Source organism: Hibiscus syriacus, unplaced genomic scaffold (genome assembly GCF_006381635.1).
Source record: "Hibiscus syriacus cultivar Baekdansim isolate YM2019G1 unplaced genomic scaffold, ASM638163v2 tig00110313_pilon, whole genome shotgun sequence".
Classification (NCBI taxonomy): Eukaryota; Viridiplantae; Streptophyta; class Magnoliopsida; order Malvales; family Malvaceae; genus Hibiscus; species Hibiscus syriacus.
In genome coordinates this window covers 1,313,016-1,317,185 of record NW_024062675.1, presented here as the reverse complement: position 1 = coordinate 1,317,185, position 4,170 = coordinate 1,313,016, and the positions used below count along the sequence as shown (strand labels likewise).

Here is a 4,170-nt window from a genome sequence, read left to right as displayed (position 1 = left end):
TGTCAATCGATCGGACAATCAACAACTCCTAAAACTGATGTATTTCAATTGGTCAATTCATTGCCCTTACAGGGTATTCACACTTTAATACCAACAATTCTTGTTTATAAATCATCTTCAAAATCATCACTGAATACATCTAAAGGAAGCAACAGAGAATCCAAATAATCTTTATTTCTATCCACATGGAAACAATATCACGAATTGTCAACGTATTTAATTCTTGGTTCATAACCCATAGTAATCATACATCATGCAATATCATTGGAGTTCTCAGACTCATTCAATCACTTACTAAATTCTCAGTCATTAAAGTTACTCGGTTCATTTAGTAATCAACTCAATATCCCAGTTACTTCAAAGTATTTGCGACTAATTCAGATGCTTCTGCGTTTCAGATACATGTTGTACTTACACTTAGTTCTCTTTGGTCATTTACTAAAATCATTATTTTGTGTTCGTGGTTGATTTATCTCACGAATATGTACTTCTTAATATCGAATGTGCTCTAACGTTGAGCTGAGCTGAGTACTTCCATAATTATCATAAATCCCAATTTGAGAAGACGAACAAATATTCAAGTGGAATTTATGCCATTCATGTACTGACATAGCATTAACGTTGGTCTACCGACTTAAACTATGTTCCATAACTTTAAAAAAAAATGCAACGTCCATGTTTTTTGGATTCCTTAATGAATCCAATTCATTTACTTATCCTTGGTCATAAGGGTATTTTGGACATTTTTATGCTCAATGTTCTTCCATTCATTTCAAAGCTTGAGGATATCCATTCATTCCTGGCTTTGTGATATTCTTTAACCATTTCCATTACAGGGTTTTTTTGGTCATCTTACAGATTCAGTGTATTTCAATCCTTTCCTTCCATTCTGTCTAATTATTTAATTCCAACTTATCATTTATTCCAGACCTTTCAAACAATTCAGACAAAAGAGCACCCTCGATAATTTATTCTTCAGGTATTTACTCATATCTCAGAGATTTCCAGGTTAAAAGTCTTTTCAGACATTACTAATGAATTATTAGGAATTTTCCATAAAAATTAGGATCTCAACCATTAAATCAGTAATTTATTGGTTTAATTACAAATTCTCAAGTTACCTGCTTGTTTAGAGTCAACTTCGATTATTTTTACCTCTCAAGGGTATTTTCGTAATTTCATAACTAGATAATTTCGGTATTATCTCTTAACGAAAATAATATTATTTGGAAATCCTATAATTAATTGTTTTCCTGAACTTTCTCTGATCTTGAAATGATTACTTAATAGACTTTTAGTATCTTGCATAAACCCTCTTAGGGTTAAAAACCGATTATCCAAAATTTTCAAGTAAAACTAACATTTCTTATGCACATCAGTAGTTATATCGGATCAATATGTCTTTTTAGAGTTATTAACCAACTTCCAGGAATAATTCTTGTCATCTTACAACATAAGGGTATTTTCATAATTTTACCATACCAGAGTATTCTCATAATTTTCCATCCAAGTACCTTTAACATTTAACCTTTGATGATATAAAATATAAGTTACAAATCCAGAGCTGATTTCTTTATTACCAATCACAAACTTGTAATTTAATTCTAACAATTCCTCAATCTATTATATTATTCATTCTATCCGTATTCAGTTACAAAATTTCTACCACATTCATATCAAGTGTATAAATTAATCAACTCCACAAAAGTGACCAACATTATCTTATTCATGCATTTACCAATATCAACATGTTCCATAAAGCATAAAGAGGTAGTAAAGTATTACCTTGATTTTCATGCAATACTGATCGACCATTAAATTCCGTTCGAACACCCTAGATCTTGAAATCATCTTCCAATAATTCCTCAAATACATAACAATAAACATTTCATCAAAAACGGGCTTAATTCCGAAAAACAGATCGAATCGGGTGATTAATCAGTGAAAACCAACTTACCGGGTTTGAATTTGGTAAAACGAACTTCGGATTTAGACTTAGGACGTTGATAAAACCCAAACAATAACTATTGAATTCAAGCTCACCAACTAAATTTCTAGCTTCCAATCTTTTCACAAATACCTGAACCTTCAATTATACGAACCCAATATATATAAATAATTTCCTTGCCATAAAAATAACTTATTAAAAATCCTTTTTATAATAGAGGGACATAACTAATAAAATTAAGAACTCAAAGGGCCAATTTAATACTTATCTACCAAGGTAAGTGACCAAAATAATCTTATTCAAACCATTACACAACATTCAAAACTATATAAAAACTAGAAGACAAGGTTGAATTCTCAGCAAACTTGGATGACTCATGTTGTGATTTACCCTTAATCCTTTATTAACTTTTTCAAACAAACCACGTGCTCTCTTTTTAATTCATATTTTTCTTATTTCATTTCTTCATTCTCTGCAACTGGTTCTATAAGCCACCATTATATGTGTGATTCCCAAAGCAAATGAACAAACGAAAAGAGCAACTTCCATGGCTGAACCTTCTCTAAGAATACTCGAACTGGACACAAATGATGCCTTTAACGAAACGAAACCCAAAGATGTAATAGAGCATGTCATTATGATTCAAAGGTACAATCTGAGCGAGTCCCACGACACCCAAGCCGAAGATTGCGACCCTTGATCCCGGTTGCACGTCCACAACATTCCAAGCTGCCCCAACGCGTAATCGATGCCCCCCCAATATTCTCACCCTCTGGCAGCGAGATGCATCCCAAATCTGAACTTTGCCGTTGCTAGTCCCAACCACCAGATGAGTTCCACGTTGAGCCTAACCAACTGAACACACAGTATCATCAATCCCCAAATCACACAACTTGGTCACCTCAAGCATTCCAAAAATAAACACAATTCCCCAACCCCACATCCAACACATTATTAGATGACCAATCCACCAAATTCAAATAGAAATCATCTTTTAATACATGCGCATCCAAAACCTTGTAAAGTGACTTGGGAACTTACCTAGGAGCTTTATCGGGGCTATAACTAATCCCTGAAACCGATTCATCAAGCTCGAAAGGTGAAAGTGAGCGAAATGTTCGTTTAGTTTCGATCTTATATCGGAAAATATTACGGCAAGCCGGAGGTGCCAATGAATCCTTCTTGTCTGGCGTATCGACCCAAAACGCATGGCTCGTAGCAGTCTGTGATAAGAACAGGATCCATCTTCTTTTCCTTCAACTGAGGTCAGAAAATTTGAGATGTCAAAAGGCTGAAATTGGATCCCGATCTGCTGGGGATGAACCTATCAGAATAACTTGTGCACGACGGGGAGCTGACGTAGTTGGGTTGAGCAGCCGATTAATGTGCATTGTGCGAGACGGGATGTTTTGGAGACGGAGGGAAGAGTCAGATATTGTAGACGACGGGAGGTTGCGACTTGGAGTTGCTGGAGCTGATTTGATACGTGATTACTTAATATAGGATCGTCCATTGAAAATAATTATGTTTTATTTTTAGGGGAAAGTTGAAAATCATACAAACCCTAAAAGGAGAATAATTGAGAGGTTGAAGACGAGTTATTGCTTGGGGTAGACCTTTCTCTGTCTTTTAGTTTCTATTCAAAGGGGTCAGGTCAAGTAATGAAAACTCCATGAAACAATTTACTACTATTTTGTTGTTATCTTTCATGCCAGCTCTTAGCCACTTATGGTTCTTTATTATCCATATTATAAAAATAAAAATAATTGCATTGGTTGAACAACTCTTCCCACTTGAGGTTATTCATTTTCCGTATTTTAAATTGAAGAAATCTAACCCCATATTGGGGTGTGACAAAAATACTTGTATACGCATATATAAATTAAAAAACTTTTGTGTGAAAAGGAAATCGTCATGAAACCAATAACAAAGATTTATTTACTTTTTTTTTTTTGCATTTTTCATCATAATTTCATCAAAATGTTTAATACTTTTCTATAAAAAATTTATGATGGAAATTTAAATCATATTTTTACAGGGTTAAATTTGATACAATAATAAGTGAGGTCATACATTTTACATGTAAAGTTAATATCATTAGAAATAATTATCTATACTAAATAATATTAAAATAAATAAGGACAAGATTGTTTCTTGACACTACTTGTATAATTAGAAAACTAAACATTCATTGTACAAGATAAGAATATATTCCTTACATT

General features: G+C 33.3%; 1 pseudogene; it reads right to left on the bottom strand.

The window, feature by feature from the left end:
- Positions 1–2,510: 2,510 nt before the first annotated feature.
- LOC120116960 lies at positions 2,511–3,553 on the bottom strand (annotated as a pseudogene).
- Between the last annotated feature and the right edge of the window lie 617 nt (positions 3,554–4,170).